The 17,994-nt window shown below is 52.4% G+C and overlaps 1 long non-coding RNA gene across 2 annotated transcripts; it reads right to left on the bottom strand.

The window, feature by feature from the left end:
- On the bottom strand, positions 1,185-17,717 carry LOC102160207. 2 transcript variants are annotated; one of them, XR_002338084.1, is made up of 4 exons: positions 17,536-17,717; positions 17,319-17,375; positions 1,850-1,964; positions 1,185-1,371 (listed from the first exon to the last, which is right to left on the bottom strand). It is a non-coding gene; the product is annotated as an uncharacterized LOC102160207 (long non-coding RNA). The 2 variants fall into 2 exon arrangements; XR_002338083.1 differs by lacking the exon at positions 1,185-1,371 and having other exon boundaries at positions 1,662-1,964.

Raw genomic sequence — 17,994 nt, 5'->3', positions numbered from 1 at the left:
CATTGGGAAGGGAGGGGACCAGGGCTTCCATGCAGTGGGGAGCCGGGGCGCAGTCAGGAGCCCACTGCCCAGATAAAGAAACGGAGGCTGGCCTCCTCCCTGCCTTTCCTCCTGCCTGGGAGGGTCCCTCCTCTCCATCCCTCTCCCACCTGCCGCCCTCTGCCTGGCCCTGAAAGACGACTCCCCGTCACCCCAACTCCTCTTCTTCCAGGCACTAGTCTCTGTTACCCGTGTCTAGGATGTGGAGGTGCTGCTTTTGGTCAGGGTTCCCAAAGCCCAGACGGCCCGTGGGTCTGCCCTGAGGAATCTGGAACCCCCGGCACTCATGGGGACAAACCTAACAACCCCTAAGTTGTTGGGATGGCTCGCAGCTGGTGGTTAGAGTAGGACAAAGCCGCCTAGGACCTGACGCAGGACAGTCAAAAATCCTTGACCTACCCGCCCCCCAAAATCTGATCACCACGTAAGTTGAGTTTCCTGAACGAATCGCCCTGACAGCAGAAATCATGACCCAGCACAGTATCCGGAACTTCAGGCAAAAGGAGCAGGGAGCCGCCGGCTCTCGCAGTCACATCCCCGCAACCCACACCCACTGCTTCTGCTTCCTCTAGAGGGACCAGCCGACCGTGAACAGGCCAACATTGGCCTCTGTTCATCCATCCTGCAAACCATGCATCAGGCCTCGTTCCTGGATGACAGACCGGCAGCGAATGTGGGGCACAAAGTCCCTGCCAGTGTCCAGCCACCATTCCAGGGGGCCTCAGAAGAGCAGATGTGTCTTAGCATCTTTTTTTTTTTTTTTTTTTTTTTTTTTAAGAAATAAGTGACTCCTTACAGTATGAAATAAAGGAATTGTTAAATTTCTGAGTACTAAGAGTTCCTGTTGTGGCGCAGCGGAAACGAATCCTACTAGGAACCATGAGGGTGTGGGTTCGATCCCTGGCCTCACTCAGTGGGTTAAGGATCCGAAGTTGCCATGAGCTGTGGTGTAGGTCGTAGACACGGCTCGGATCTGGCATTGCTGTGGCTCTGGTGTAGGCCGGCGGCTACAGCTCTGATTGGACCCCTAGCCTGGGAACCTCCATATGCTGCAGGTGCAGCCCTAAAAAGACAAAAATAAATAAATAAATAAATAAATAAAAATTTTGAGTACTACAGTAACATAAGCTATTAAAACATATATACTGATGTACTGTAGACTTTTTTCTAAAGGAAAGGAAACTGCAAACAGTACATTTACCAGTTTCATCAGGAAATTTAGATAAGCATGGGAACGGCAGGGGTCCGTCTGCCCGTCCCCAAGGAGAACCTGTGCTGATGGGATGGCGCTGGTCTCATTTCTCTCCCTCTTTTCCAGGCAACCTTCGTTCTCTGTGTAGGAGGTGAATGCACGGGGGTGGGCACTCCCGCATTGCCCATGGTCCTAGGAGACCCCCCCCCCCAGGGCTGCTGAGTTCTGCCTGGCCTTTGGGGGTTTCTGTGTCTGCTAAAAAGTCCGAATCTCCAGGCTGGGCCTGAGTCTCTCCGAGGCCCCCGTCTGCTCCTGGGCATCACAGCAGACACTGTGGATCCAGAATGGGGCTCCATGTCCCCCCAAACCTCTTTCTCTTTCTTGTCATTGTAGTGAATGAAGCGCCACCTGCTCCAGGTGGAATCTCCGCGCGCCCTGGGCTGCTTCCTGTCCCCTCCCGCCCACAGCCGGTCACCCCAGCCTCCCTCAACCCCGGCCCAGATCCAAGCTGCCCTCTCCTCTTCCCAGACCATCCCAGTGAATTTCCCATCACCCCCTTCACCCGGTACACCTGACGCTTCCCGGCCAGTTCCTCCGCGGCGGTGGCTGAGGTCTTACAACATACGGTGCAGCCGGATCCCGGCGTGACATCCAGGGGGGTCGGAATAATGTGCAAACTCCAAAACGGAACCTCCCTGCTCCTTCTGTGAAGTCCGTCTTCGCAAGAGGTGGTCTTCAGAGAAAGCCAGGGAGACGAGGATCAGTAAAAGGCCAAAAGGAAAACGCTGTTTAACCCTTTAGGACCTCGGCGCAACGATGCACCACCCCGCAGCATGCGGAAAGGTTGCTTCAAGCACCTCCTTCTCCTTCTCAGCAGCGGACCCAAAGGCTCCCGCCCGACCCCTCACCTTCGCCCAGCCTCAACCCTGCTCCGGCTGCGACCAGCCCTGGCCTTTCTCTGAGCCCCTTCACACGCTCCACGCCGCGGATTCCAGAAACCAAGCAATGGGCCATGCCCTTAGCCAGAGTCCTTGGCAAAGGGTCACGTGGACCTTTCTCACCTTCTCCTGAGGGACTGCGAGCTCCAACCACGCCGCCTTCCTGCTTGGTTAGATGCTGCTTTGGTTCAAGCTCCAAAGCCCCATGCCCTCAAAGGGAATCCCAGCTTCCCATCTCTCACAGCCCTCCAGCCTCTGGCTTTTAAAATGAAACCTTGTAGGAGTTCCCATTGTGGCTCAGTGGTTAACGAATCAACTGGGAACCGTGAGGTTGCGGGTTCGATCCCTACCCTTGCTCACTGGTTAACGATCCTGCGTTGCCGTGAGCTGTGGTGTAGGTTGCAGACGCGGCTCAGATCCTGCATTGCTGTGGCTCTGGTGTAGACTGCTGGCTACAGCTCCGATTCAACCCCTAGCCTGGGAACCTCCATATGCCACAGGAGGGGCCCAAGAAATGGCAAAAAGACAAAAAAAAAAAAATGAAAGCTTGTAGCACTGGGAACTCTGTCTAGTCAGTTGTGATGGAACTCGAAATGTGAGAAAAAAGAATGTATACATGTATGTGTAACTGGGTCACCATGCTGTACAGTAGAAAAAAATATATATATAAATAAATGATAAAATAAATAAATAAAATGAAACCTTGTTGAAGTGGGGCACCCCTCCTAACTTGATCTGATGGCAGCATCCTAGACTGATACCCCTGAAGTCACAGACAGCTTCCTCCTAAGTGTCAGCTCATGGCTTCAGAGGTGCTGACACAGCTCCACCCCCCCTGGCTTGTGAGCAGGACTTTATGGCCAGGGAGCAGGGGGTGGTGGGGTGGAGAGTCAAGGGGCCAGCCTATAACCTGTGTCTCCATTTTTTGTTTTCTGCTTTCTTTTTTTTTTTTTTTTTTTTTTCTTTTTAGGGCTAAACCTTCGGCATACGTAAGTTCCCAGGCTAGGGGTCAAATCAGAGCTCCAGCCACTGGCCTGCACCACAGCCACAGCCATGCCAGATCCAAACCACGTCTGTAAGCCATGTCGCAGCTTATGGCAACATTGGATTCTTTAACCTACTGAGTGAGTCCAGGGATCAAACCCACATCCTCATGGATACTAGTTGGGTTCTTAACCTGTGGAGCCACCATGGAACTCCCCTGTGCCTCTGTTTGTACTTTGGCTCTGACCCCACGGATTTCAGGCATGTCCGCTCAGTTAATGCACCGTGGAGCCAGGACTTGCATCCAGGTCTGACCACACAGAGAGATTTTTCTAATTACATATGCTACGCCATGGATTTGGAGGGATGGGTCTTGTTAACTCAAAAATAAAGTACATGTCAAGGAAATATCATTGATTGTGGCACCAGATAAGGAATACTATAACACTGGAGACAGATATGTTAACATGTCTACTTAACATGACTGTATCAGTTAGTTATTTCCTCCTGACAACCCTCCCCCGTTCTTAGTGTCTGAGTTATTTATTCAGCTGTAGATTGCGCTGGTCAAAACTTAGGCTGGGGTCATCTGTACGGTTCTGCTGTCCCCTGAGGGTCCCCTCGTGTGTCTGTGGTAAGCTACAGTCCAGCAAAATGCTGATTCTGCTCCTGGAGGTTGGCTGGCTGTTGGCTGGAGCGCTGGGCCAAGTGCATTCATCACCCAGCTGGCTAGCCTGGGCTCAGCCTCCTGGCGGAGGGGCTGGCTTCCGAAAGGGAAAGTGAAAGGATGTAGGGCCTCTGGGGGCGGAGGCCACATTCGATAATGTCCAGAGTGGGTCCCTTCACTCACCCAGATGGCGGGGTGGAGAAATCGACCCCACCGCTTAATGGCCAGTGCCACAAAATCACACGGCAAAAGGTGTGGATGCAAGTGGGCAAAGAGTTGGCGTCATTTCCATCTGCATCCACCCCAAAGCGCACGTGTTGATCAGGACCTTTACCTGGACTCTAAATTGCAGAGATACAGATACAGAGAATGAACAGGTGGTTGCCAGAGGGGAGGGGGCAGGGGAGGGAAAGAAATAGATGACGATGCTTAAGAGGAACAAAACTCCAGTTACAAAATAAATGAGTCACAGGAATGAAAGGCACAGCGTGGGGAATACAGTCAGTAGCAAAGTCATCTCTTGGTATCGTAGAAGATCGGAACTAGACCCAGTGATCATTTTGAAATGTACAGAAATAGCAAATTACTAGGTTGTGTCACGGGAATTAACATAGGGCTGTAGGTCAATTATACTTCAAAGTCAGCCAACAGGGAGTTCCCGTTGTGGCTCAGTGAAAACGAACCCAGCTAGTATCCACGAGGATGCGGGTTTGATCTCTGGCCTCCCTCAGTGGACTAAGGATCCGGTGTTGCCATGAGCTGTGGTGTAGATCAGATTCGGCTTAGATCCAGCATGGCTGTGGTGCAGTCCAGCAGCTATAGCTCCATTTGACCCTAGCCTGGAAACTTCCATATGCTGTTCCTGTGGCCCTAAAAAAAAACCATAGAAAAAGAGATCTGATTTGTGGTCACTTTGGTGGGGAGTGGAGGGTGGGGAACTGGATGAAAGAAAGAAAGAAGGTACGAACTCCCCGTTACAAGATCACTAAGTGCTAGGGCTGTAAGGCACAGCAAAATAACTATAATTATAATTAATGCTGCTGTACTTTACATGTGGAAGTGGATTTTTTTGACCGTACCCTTGGCATGTGAAAGTTCCCAGGCAAGGATCAAAACGGTGCCACAGCAGCACCACCACCAGACCCTTACCCCACTGAGCCACCAGGGAACTCAAATGGCAGTTGTTAAAAGAGTAAATCCTTCGAGCTCTCATCACAAGGAAAAAACCTTTTTTTCTATTTCTTTCCTTTTGTGTCCATGTGAGATGATGGATGTTCACTATTTACTGTGATAATCATTTCATGACGATGCGAGTCAAATCATCAAACCTGGACAGAGACGTGTGTCCACTGCATCTCAATAAAACTGGAAGAGAAAAAAAAAAAAAAACCTGGCTGGTCTCCTCACTCTGTTCTCTCAAGACATTTTGGTCCTGCCCAGACACCTCAATTGTGTAAGGAATAAACTTTCCGTACTCTCCTTTGGGGGGGGGGTGCTGCGTGTGTGTGTGTGTGTGTGTGTGTGTGTGTGTGTGTGTGTGTGTTTGTGTGGTATCATCAGTCGCCATCCACATCAAATTCTGGGCTCAGGTTGCAGGTCCACTGCGTCTTGTCAGTGTGCCTGCACCACGCATGTGGACACCTGTCTGACGCTGGCAGCCCACACCCCTGTCAAAAACTGGACATTCTCAGAGTTCCCCGGCAGCCTAGCTGTTAAGGATCTGGCATTGTCACTGCTGTGGCTCAGGTCACTGCTGTGGCACCGGCTTGATGCCTGGCCCGGGAACTTCTGAGTGCCACACGTAAGGCCAAAAAACCCCCCAAACAGGACATTTTCATTACTGGAGAACGTTTCCATGCGCCTCTTGCCAGGCGGCCTCCGCTCCCTACCCAGGATGTAACCACCACAGCTTAAGCCCCTTAATGTGTGTTGTGCAATTTCATTTTAGGGCTACACCCACAGCAGAGGGAGGTTCTCAGGGGTCTAACTGGAGCTGTTGCTGCCAGCCTCCGCCCCAGCCACAGCAATACCAGATCCGAGCCGCATCTGCAACCTACACCACAGCTCACAGCAATGCCAGATCCTTAACCTGCTGAGCGAGACCAGGGATCGAACCCGCATCCTCACAGAGACAACGTCGTGTCCTTAACCTGCTGAGCCACAACGGGAACTCCCATTTTGCCTATTTGAAAACGTCACAGCAATGGAGGTTTACAGGTTGCTTTCTTTGGCATCCGGCTTCTTTCTCTCAGCCAAATGCTTTTGATACTTTCCTGTGGTATCGGTTGTATCAGTTGGGTGTCCCTCTTTGTTACGGACGGATATCCTGTAGTCCTGATATTTCAGATTTGTCTGTTCATTCTCCTACTGGTAGATCCTTGAACAGTTTCCAATTTTAGGCTATTATGCATAAGCTATGATGAATATTCATGTGCAAATCTTTTGGTGGACATCGCTCCTCCTTTATTTTGAGGAAAAGACTTAGGAGGGGAATGGCTGGATATGTACACATTTAACTGTTAAGAAACTGCCAGAGTTCCTGTGGTGGCTCAGTGGTAATGAACCTGACTAGTATCCATGAGGACGTGGGTTCAATTCCTGGCCTCGCTCATGGGTTAAGGATCTGGCGTGGCTGTGGCTGTGGCGTGGGCCGGTAGCTGCCGCTCTGATTGGACCCCTAGCCTGGGAACCTCCCTATGCTGCAGGTGCAGACACCAAAAAAAGAAAAAAAAGAAAAGTCCTCCATAGTGTACAGTTTTATGTCCCCACCTGCACAGTAGAAGAGTTTCAACTGTTCTATGGCCTTAATGACAGTATTTTTTTTTTTTTTAGCAGCTATACCTGCGGCACACAGACATGCCCGGGCTGGGGTAAATCACAGCTGCATCCCTGATGACCGAGGAGGCTGAGCACTTTTTCATGTGTTTTGGGATCATCTCTCTATCTTCTTGTGTGACGTATTTTTCAAGTTTGGCTCATTTTTATTGGGCCATTTGTCTTCTCAAATACTACCTCCTTTTATTATCGAGTCGTAGCCAGTTTTTATAGGTTCTAGCTACAAGTCCCTGGTCTGTTGGGTGTATCGCAAATGTTCTCGTCCAGTCTGTGTGTTGCCCGGGAATTTTCTCAGTCATTTTTAGTTCCAGTGAGATCTAAAGACCAGTTGGGAGTTCCCGTCGTGGCACAGTGGTTAACGAATCCGACTGGGAACCATGAGGCTCAGTGGGTTGACGATCCGGCGTTGCAGTGAGCTGTGGTGTAGGTTGCAGACGGGCTCGGATCCTCGTTGCTGTGGCTCTGGTGTAGGCCGGTGGCTACAGCTCCGATTAACCCCTAGCCTGGGAACCTCCATATGCCGCGGAGCGGCCCAAGAAATAGCAAAAAAAAAAAAAAACCAAAAACCAAAAAAAAACAGTTGTTTTCTCTTACGTCTAGTGCTTTCTGTGTCCTGCCTAAAAAACAGGATCATCTAGCCAAAGATGCAAGTTTATAGTTTCGGATATCCCATTTAAGTTAATAATCCACTGTGAGTTGATTTTTTTGTTTTGGTATATAAGGGAGGGGTTGAAGTTCATGTTTCTGACATAAATACCCTTCGTTCCAGCTTCGCGTGTGGCTTTCCTCTCCCACTGAAATGTGTCAGCTCCTTTGTCAAAAATCAATGGACCAGGTAAGCACAGGCCTGTTTCTGGACTCTTCTGTCCCATTGACCTACGTGTCTGTCCTTGGGCTGATACCCCCTTCCTGATTATTGCAGCTTTCAAGCTAATCTTGAAATCAAGTAGCCTGGGCCCTCCAGTTTTCTTCTTTGGCTAGGAGTTCTCTTGTGGCCGCAGGGGCTTGGGGATCTGGCATTGTTACTGCAGCGGCTTGGGTCGTTGCTGTGGAGCAGGTTCAACCCCGGGCCCAGGAGTTTCCGCATGCCATGGGCGCAGCCAAAACAGCAACACTGGCAACGACAAACACCCTTTGGCTCTCTAGATTCATTGCATTTCCACGTGAACTTGAGAATGAATATTTGTTTCTCATCATTTTTTCTGGTGATCCAGGGACACTTCAGACCCACTTTAACTTTTTTTTTTTTAACTGAGGTAGAGTCGCTGTACAATGGTGTGTTAATATTTGCTGCACAGCAAAGCGATTCAGTTATACATACGTATACACAAGTTCTTTTTAAATATTCTTTTTCATTATGGTTTATCAGAGGATATAGGACACAGTTTCCCATGTCACATAGCGGGGCCTTATTGTTTATCCACCGTGTGTGTAATAGCTTACACCTGCTAACCCCAACCTCCCAACACCATCCCCCCCCTCACCCCTGGCAACCCACATCTGTTCTCTATGTCTGTGAGCTGTGAGTCTGTTTCTGCACAAATGCACTTGAAATTCAACTTCGGCCTGAAGGTCTTGTGGCCACACACACAGAACGCTTGGGCAGTGGAGGTTATAAATTCACACATCTGTTCCTCTACCCAGGACAAGCCCAGGACAGGAGCCTGCGTGTCCCCCGCTGCTATCCACACCTAGGCAGAGTTCAGTGGTCCTGCCATTCCCCCTTGGTAGGGGGCAGAGCCTCCAGATTTCGGCCAGGTGCCCCGGCCAGGCTCCACCTCCCTTGGAAGACCCCCCTACTTTATCCGGTGGCTTTTTGGCTCCTGTGACTGCTCCCATGTGTGTTTAAACAGATGGGTGGACAGTCCCTGGGTCCCATTTCCCTCTGCCTCTCCCACTAAGCTTGGATGCCCCAAGACGGTTCCCTGTGTCTTTGACTGAATGGGCTCTGGGACCAGAGCGACCAGCCTCCCCTCTGCTGTCCAGAAGACTGTTAGCCTTGGTTTAGGAGAAGAGAGTGAATGAATGGCAGCCAGGGTCCCCGGGGGAGGTGACCAGTGGAGCGTTTGGCCCTTCTCCCCTCCCCAGAGAGGGGAACTGGAGAGGAGGAGGACCAAGGAGCAGCTGAAGAGGGTCTCCCTGCAGTCGGGGTACCGCCGGGGGGCTCCTGGGCTGGGCTCCGAGCAAGTGTCCCCACCGCCCTTTAGCTCCGCCCACCCCTTTCCACCTGCGCCCCCCCCATGCCCCATTTCCAGGGCCCCTCGGTTCATCCTCTCTTGTCACAGGCGGGGCCCAGGGGTGGCCTCTGCACCTGGGAGGAGAAAGGGACCAGCCCGGGGTCCCGCCTAGAGGAACCCACCCCCTGGACTTTGCCTACCTGCTGGAAACCCGCAGCCCTGGAATTTACTCACTGCGCAGCAGCTGACTGGCTATGTGACCGTGACCTAGAGCCGGTCGTGTTTGCTCACTCGTTCCATAAAATGAAAGCAGCACGCCCATCGACTTTATAGGAACGGTGTGAGGCCAATCTAACATTTTAAAGCCCTGTAAAGTGGCAGGGAACTCTTAAGTGCCCACCCAAACACTGTTACCTATAACGTCAGTCAGCGCAGGAGGCACCCTGACCCACCCGGTCAGGGCTGGTGAGGCCAGAGGCCCCGCCCACAACGCCTTCCTCCTTGTTCCTGTCCCACCTGACCCCCAACTGCCACCCTCCGCCCCCTGCCACCCCCACTCCCTTCCCCCACTCTGCCACCCAGAGGACCGCGCCCTGCCCACCTGCCCAGGTTCCCTCCTCTTCCCAGGAACCTCCCGGCCCCAGCCTTTGCCTCCTCTCTTCCAGGCTTTTCTGGCTCTCAGCAACGCTTACAACTGGCTTATGGGACTTTCGGCCCCAGCGTGTTCGGAACTGTCGTTTGTACCCAAATCCCGACCAACCACTGTACACAGATGAGGTCAACATGCCAATGGAGTCTCTGTTCCTGAAGCCTAGTTCAAGGTGATTTACAGCAAAATCAGGAAGACACAGGCCAGCCACAGGCTGGGCGCAAGGCCTCAAAGGCTGAGAACCTGCGGCTGGGATGGCAGAAGGCCGGCGGGGGTCTGGAGGGAGGAGGCTCGCTGGCGGGAGTCCCCGAGGTTCCCCCCCCCGACGGTTGCATGGGCCACAGGGGGCAGGACCTGGTGACTCCAGCACGTAGTCTCTGCACCAGGCTGGGCTGCTTCTGAAATAAACGCACAGGCCTGGAGAAGGCTCAGAAGATCCTCCGAGTGGGTCACTCCTGTGGGCTCACTGCCACATCTTGGTCCCAAACAGGGACTGGCGCATTGCTGAGATCCCTTAGCCACCCCGACAAAAGGAGATGGGACCTAGGGGCAAGGCCACAGGAACCAGAGTGGCCCTGGGAACAGAAGTGCAGTTTCTTCCCCAGGGGAGGACCTGGGAGCAGGGCGGATCTCTTGCGGTCACCAGAGGGACCACTGCTTGCGCACCTCAGCCCACGGGCCAGGGTCGCAGCAGTTTTATTGTCTCTGTCCCAGAGGAGGGCTGGTGCAGGAGAGAGTTGATCCTAAAGCCAGACTAGGGCCTTCTATACTCCCACTCTTTATGGCTTTCGGGTACCAGATTGCATCTCTAGGGCTTACAAGGGAGGCAGGGCCAATCCAGCAAAGACTGTAAATTAGACAAAGATTGTATTCAGGACCCTTCCTGGCTCTTTAAATCCCTCAGCCTTTTGGAAGCCAGGTGCTCCCCTAACCCGTCTCTTTTCTATACATTTGGCAGTCAATGGGCAGGAAGTACTAATTCTCACTCAAGTGTAAAAGACTGATAAGGATTGTATTAAGTTATGCCTCATGAGGAATCCCCTTTAACTAATCTCTGAATAGGTCTCCAGACTATTACTGGCAAAGCTGATAAAATTCATTCACTCATCCATCCATTGAATTTTGCCGGAGAAGCAGATGAGGTCCCGCCCCTGTGTGGCAGGACACAGGACGTGCTTTGCCTCTGTATGGGTCAATGATGTTCCCACAAGGTTTCCCGGGGCTGTGTCCTGATAAAAAAAGTTCCCTGTGGAGTTCCCATCGTGACGCAGTGGTTAATGAACGCGACTAGGAACCATGAGGTTGCGGGTTCAGTCCCTGGCCTTGCTCAGTGGGTTAAGGATCCTGCATTGCCGTGAGCTGTGGTGTAGGTCGCAGACACAGCTTGGATCCCGCATTGCTGTGGCTGTGTTGTAGGCTGGCAGCTACAGCTCCAATTGGACCCCTAGCCTGGGAACCTCCATATGCCGTGGGAGCGGCCCTAGAAAAGGCAAAAGACAAAAAAAAAAAAAATCCCTGTGCCCCTCCCTCCAGAGAGCCCCAGATAGATAACTGACTAGAAAACAGGGGACAGTTCCTGGGCTGCCCTTTCCTCCCAAGAATGTTCTGGAAGGGCTGGAAGGGCTCCTTTGCCCTCTGCCCTTTGGATTATAGGTCAGGGTCCAAGGAGCACTGAGGGACATGTGTTGTCTGGGTAACTCAGCCAAAGCCGGACCTAATTTTTTTAAAGCTGAGGAATGTTAGAGTTCTCATTGTGGCTCAGCAATAATGAACCTATTATCCATGAGGACGTGGGTTCGATCCCTGGCCTTGCTCATTGGGTTAAGGATCCGGCATTGCTGTGGCTGTGGTGTAGGCTGGCAGCTGCAGCTCGGATTCAATCCCTAGCCTGGGAATTTCCATATCTCCAGGCTGTGCCCCCCCCCCAAAAAAAAGTTGGGGCATCTTTAGCTCAGTGGTGAAAAGTCATTGGAATTTGGACTCCACCCCTCACCAGCCTTGGCCCTTGGCATTTACTATCCCTAAGCCTTGACCTCCTCAGGCCTAAAATGGCATGGTGGGCATAGCGGGGTCTCCCCTGTAGGTTTATTGTGTAAGCTCTCTGGAATAAACTTACAAAGCACCTGGGGCAGTGAGTGCTGAGATCAGTGCACTCAGCCTCGCCTGAGCCATGGGAGGGGGTGTGGGTGCTGAGAAAGCCTGGCCCCTGGGCAGCTGAGCCGGGGGGGGGGGGGCGTCAGAGCAAGCTTCCCCAAGGAAGGGGGCCTTTGAGGCCAGAGCTGACGTTGATTCAGCTCCCTCAATAAGGCAGAGGGGGGAAAAGCATCCCGGTAAAAGGAACAGCATATGCAGGATTCCTGAGGCCAGAGGGATGGGGTGGGGGAGGGAGAGGGCACCTCAGGCTGGCAGATGGGAAACATCTCTGGGGCTTTGGTCCTTATTCTAAACTCCCTTTATCAGGAAGGGGATGTGCTCAGTCATCAGAATGTACTCATGCTCCTCTCCCACATGTCTCCGTGCATTCCATCTAAAACTGGTATTTTTCTCGATTCTTCTTCATGGGCTTATATCACGCTGAGACATTACTAAATATCTTATCTATAGAGTTTCGTGAGAGTAAATGGGTCCCAGACGCTACACAATTTCAAGCACACTGAACTGCGTGTCCTGTGAGAGGAATCCCCAAGGTAAGTGTTGAATTCTGCCAGCTCCTTTCAGCTTTAAAAGAAGCAGAGACAGTTGCACGAAGGACTGAGAAGAGAGACTACTCCAAAAATCTGTTTGCCTATTTTTTTTTTTTTTAACACGAATGTCCTGCAGGTCACAAGACCAACATCTGACTAAAGTTATCAGGGGATCTACTCTGGGAAGAATGGGGGGGAGAGGGAGGGGGGCCGGGGAGGTGAGCAGTAGGCGATGGTGCACAAACGAAACCTGCTGCTGTGTGTTAAGTGCAATTTGAGGCACCAGGAAATGCAGGTGAGTTGTGTTGGGGCTGCTGGGGGTGACAGACCGTGAGAGGAAGAGGACGTGGGGAAGGAAAGCGGGGGGCATCCCGAGGAAGTTCACGCTACACTAAATACCCATCGAGAGCCATTTGAAGTGACACATCTTAAAAAAAAAAAAAAAGAGGAAGAAAGAAAGAAAAGAAAACCCAACAGATTTAGCCGTAAGGAAACCACCAGGCAATTGCAGAGCTGCGCTGGTTCCCAGGGAGGAGTGACTCAGAAACCACACGGGTCACCCGCGGAAACTAGGCATTTTGCTGCCCGCGATGGGGAAACAGAAAAGGGTTGCGGATGGGGCTAGTGCCTTCCAGGCGTTTCCTGGGAGAGGGCGGCCATTCGTCTGGTGTGACACCGAGACCGGAGGGAGGTGCAGGTGACCAGGCTCGCCTGCGGGAAAACCAAGCACGGGGTTCAACCTGAGCCCTGGTCCGACGGCAAACCCCGTGCCCCTGGCAGCTTCCTGAAAGCAGACCTTGAGCCGCTCCCAGGGTGCCCCGAACGTGTGTTTCTAAAGGTTCGCTTAACCCAAAAGCAGGATCTTCAAGCGGAAAATATGTATCGCGTTTGAAGTCAAAGAGAATAGTTGTATCTGCTTCTTTCTGGAAGGTCCATAAAACGAAACAGAGTGGAAAAAGTAAATTTGGCACCGTCACCTTTTCCTAATCTGTCATTCCGGGGGTGGGGTGGGGGGAGAAGAGGTGTGGGTGGCAAATATTCCCCAGGGATGTACCCCCCACCCCACCGGGGAGCCTCTTTGCCTCTGTCAAACCTGCCAAACCTGCAGCTTCTCACCACCCCCCAGCGCCTCATGTCCTGCTGTCTGGCATCCACCTAGAACTCAGTGGAAATTGCTGGCGAGTGAAAAGTTGGGAAGGACACCTTCCTTCGAGAGACACGTCCTGTCCACCAGTTAGAATCCTACGACCCACTCAGGGTCCTTGAAACTGAGGGCTAAATAGCTCCCAGGACCCCTGGTTTGGGAAGCAAGGAGGCCTGGATGTCTGGACCCCAGGCCGACAGAGGCAAAGGGAGATGAGAAGGGAGATGAGAGATGGTGGCTCCTGGTGGCAACATCAAGGCTAAAGCTGTGCCAAGGGGCAAAAGAACTGTCTTTTGTAGCATCTCTCCTGAGATCTCTGCTCAGCCGGTCATGTCCAGCTGGAGGTGCTGTCTGGTCCCCCTCACCCTTAGGCTGTCTCTGGGGTCTCTCTCTGATGTGCCTGAGAGGCTCTCCCAGGGGAGGGAGCAGCTGAGCTTTCTGGTCCCAAGGCTGCCTGAGACAGAGCCTAGGCAGAGGGTGGGCGGATGGGTGGCTGTCCAGAGCCAGCTCGGACAGGATGCCAATGGGCAGAGAATCCAGTGGGGAGAAACGAGGAGCACAGAACCAGAAACTTTCCGGGTGCCCACCCTGGGGGCACGGGGGACGGAGAGACTCAGAGAAGGGAAGGCAGATGCTTCCAGGAGGGCACGCGCAGGCAGAGCCGAGGAGCCGAGGAGCCGAGGGTCCGGGAGGACGAGGACCACACAATGGCCACTGGACTGAAGTGTGAGGTCCCAGGGCCAGCTCACAGAAATTTTCAGAATTCTGGGTGGAGCCAGGCTGCAAGACGTCACAGCAGGAGCTGGTGAGAGGCTGTGAGTGGCAGCTGCTGCTCCAGGGAGTCTGCCCAGGAAGGTAGCAAAGGGACAGAGGGACACAGGGTCTCCCTGAGCCCAGGCTGCTGTGAAAAAGGCCGGAGACTGGGAAGCATAAAAGAGCAGACACTTCTGTCTCACAGGGGTAGAGGCTCAAGTCCAAGAGCAAGGTGCCGGCAGAGTCTGCGTCTGATCAGGCCGCGCTCCCTCGCTGTGCCCTCCCACCGAAGAAGAAGGCGCTGGGGCATCTGGGGTCTTCTTTACAAGGACGCTGATCCCCTGCACCAGGGCTCCACCCTCCTGGCCTAATCACCTCCCACTCTGACCTTGGAGGTTAAGATTTAACAGATGACTCTGGGGGACGCAGACATTCAGGCCACAAAGGGGTGAGTGGACATGCGGACAAAGCAGAGTGGACACAGAGGACATAGGGACACAGAAGACAGGGGACAGAGCAGAAGCAGAGGGCACAGGGACACAGAAACCCAGGGAACACAGTGGACAGAGGACACAGGGGACACAGGGACCCAGGGGACACAGGGGACCGAGTGGACACAGAGGACACAGAGAACACAGGGGACAGAGTGGCACAGGGACACAGTGGGCAGTGCCGGCTACTGCAGTCCATGAGGGCAGTATTTCTTTGGAGAAACAAGCCCAACCCTCTAGGTGTTTAGAGTCGGGGAGGGGCCCCAGCGAGGACAACTGTTCTTGTTCTATCTCCTGTTCTGTTGAGGGATGGTTGGGTTTTTTCGTTTACCTTCTGGTCCTAAGACAAACTCTGCCAACCTCCGATTTTGACCTTGATGCACACACACGCTGCGAGCCACGCGTCAAGTTACCCGCCCACTGTTGGTCCTGCTGGGGGTTTGTGTGTCTGCGTTCCTTGCCCAAGGGCCCTGGGAACCCTGGGGACAAAGGCTTACGCTGGCCACCACAGGGGGGGCCCCCAGCTCAAGCCCCCAGCACTCCTGTCCATGTGGTTTGGGGGACAGTGGGGGGAGGCTGACACTGTCTTCAGAACTGCCTTCCTCCTTCCTCCAGAGCTACTGTGATCTTGGCCAGAGTTGACCATGAAAGCCCTGGTGTGGATGGTAGGGGTGTGTGAGTGTGTGTGTGAGAGAGAGAGAGAGAGAGAGAGAGAGAGAGAGAGAGAGAGCACGCGAGAGGAGGAAAGAGCGCTATAAGCCCCTTACCCTTAGGTAAAAACAGAGGTGTCTGCAACTCCGCCAAATTCTATTTAAGAAAGAAGGAGCTTGTGTGGCTGCTCCTGCCCCAGGGAGTCATTCTGCTGGGGGAGAGGGGGTTGGGGACCCTCCCCACCTCGGTGCGGCCACACCTGGGCTGCGGGCAAACTCTCCAGCTGTGTGGCCTTGCTGGCCCAGGGTCAGCGCACCACAGATGCTCTCTGCTGACGGAGAAGCTCTCAGGATGCGGGAAGCAGGTTCTTCAAGGGCACCGACCACAGGAGAATGGGGACCGTGGAGACGCTTGGAAGAATCTGATGAAGCAAAGGACGAACAGGAGTGGAGCTGGATGGACCAGAGGGGACAGGGGGTGGGGTCTGAGCACAAGGCTGGGTGGCGCCTTGGCACTGGGATCTGGGGAGCTACTTGCCTTTGAAAGCCGTTTCCCTGGGTGTAAAGTAGGGGAATCCAACCAGTCCAGTGCCCCTTGGAGACACATTAATGACCCATGTCCACAGCAGCACGTTGGCTGGGCCCCTGAACAAGGCTGACAGCCGTGGGCCCCTAGCCCTTGGCCCTGGATGAACTTTCATGGTGACAACTGTCGCCCGTGGCAACTGGGTCTCCAGCATGGAGCACTGAAACACAGAAAGTGCTCCAGGAAGGACCACAGTAAGTGACAGATCCCACTCTCACAGCAGTTACGCAGCCTGCACTGGATTTTGGGGCGTCGCAGAAGTGACACCTGCCCTGAAGATGGCAGCACCCAGAGGGACACAGCAGACGCCCTTGGCCGCTGGGGGATGTGCCACACCCACAGGGAGGGCTTCATGTGGCCACACTACCAGCTTTCCTGTAAAATGCATATTCCTGGGCCCTGTCCCAAACCCAGGGAATCTGCATTTTTAACATCACGTGCTAAAGGAATTTCCATGCCTAGTCAAGGGTGGAAACCCTGAGAAGCTGGGCAGCCAAGTGGGATTTATGAAAGTTGGATCCCTCAAAAGCTAGCTGGCTAATTCAGCCCAGAAATGCCCTTGGTGCAAAGAACATCTTAGCTGAAGTCCCCAGGCAACCAACCCCCCCTCTTAGCGGGCCGCCCGGATTCCCACGGTGTCATTGTCTGGTCCCTTTGGCATTTCTGTTTGCAATTCCTGTTCCAAGAAGGGTCTCTGAGACAGATTTTAGGTTCCAGAGCAGGGATGCTATCTTGCCCTTCCTGGGCTCCTCTATGTCAGGGCAAGAAGCTGTAAGCACTGAATACTCCACGAAACGCCCTTGAAAATGAATTCAAATGAGGCACTTGGGCAAAGGTCATTAGGCTTCTGTGGAAGCCCCAGATAATCACCTCATCTTCCAGGGCCACTCAGGGCCTTCTCAAGAGCTCAAGATCAAATTATTTTATAACCACGTATACACAGGGGATTGGCCAGGCTTCCCCAGGAAGCAACCTGTCCAAACAAGGCACAATGAGCTGATTTGTCCAAAGTCCCCCAGGTAAAACACAGCTGAGATAAGAGTTCTGAACCACCACCGTCCAGTGAGCTGACAGTGGGCTCCAGTTGCGAAAAGCAGAAGCAGTCTCGGGAGAAAATATGAGTAAGCAAGTTATTAAATTATCCACAAATTCTCTAGACAGTTCCAAAGTTCAGAAAACATTGTTGTCGTCCATGCACGAATTCTTCGTCCAAGATAATTGTGAAAATGAGCCATATTTGTGCCTTCTAAGGACTCAGCAACCCACTATTCCTAAGAGGCTTCAGAAGAGTTCACTGGACTCAATGGTCCTATCTGCCTTCTTTTGGCTTCTCCTGGGGACCTGGGCCCAGAGCATCCCTGATTCAGTGGCTCTCAAACTGGGTTACCCCCAGGGAGATTTGAAAGCTCGGGTCAGAGAGTCCTCACCCCTTATTGATGAAGGCAGAGCCCCAGGGAGTGCACCCCAAACATTATCTGGTTTAAAACATTCCTTGGGCATATTCAACATGCAGCAAAATTGCAACTCACCGCCTCCATAGAATCGCACCGCTGAGTGAATCTTCTCCTCCAAACAAATGTAAATTACTTGACAAACAAATGATAAAAAGTCATGGGGGGTAGAACCGAGCGAAATTCAGACTGTTGCATAGCTGTCTCACCAGAGCCAATGGCATTGTTGTCTGGGATTTTATCTCCCCCCAATCCATCGTTACAATTAACTAATGCAATTTACTGATTTCAGTACCCGTGTTAACGTCTCCTGCGGTTTCCTTCCTCCTGAAGTTATTAGGCAGCACAGTGATTTCAATCCTGGTTGAACACGGGAGTGACCCAAGCAGACTAAAAATAACTAACGCCTCGTTCTGGGGGTGTGGAATTCCACGTCCTGGAATTTAAACATTTTCCCCAGGTACTTTAATGAGATTCCAAGATGGGCTTTTGCAGTTCTTTTGTCAACAGTCTGCATTAAATGCTTCAGTCTTTTTAAGTCTGAAGTCTTTCATTTCTAATTTTGTTCATTTGGGTCCTTGCTCTTGTCTTCTTAGTGGAGCCTGGCCAGAGGTTTGCTGATTTTCTTTATCCTTTCAAAAAAACTGTTCTCGGTGTTACAGATTTTCTACATCTTTTTAACCTCTATTTTATTTATGTCCTCTCTGATATTTACCATTTCCTTCCCTTGTTGACTTTATAACCGCATATACAC

The sequence above is a fragment of the Sus scrofa genome, chromosome 13 (genome assembly GCF_000003025.6).
Source record: "Sus scrofa isolate TJ Tabasco breed Duroc chromosome 13, Sscrofa11.1, whole genome shotgun sequence".
Classification (NCBI taxonomy): Eukaryota; Metazoa; Chordata; class Mammalia; order Artiodactyla; family Suidae; genus Sus; species Sus scrofa.
This window is presented reverse-complemented; position numbering and strand designations above follow the sequence as displayed.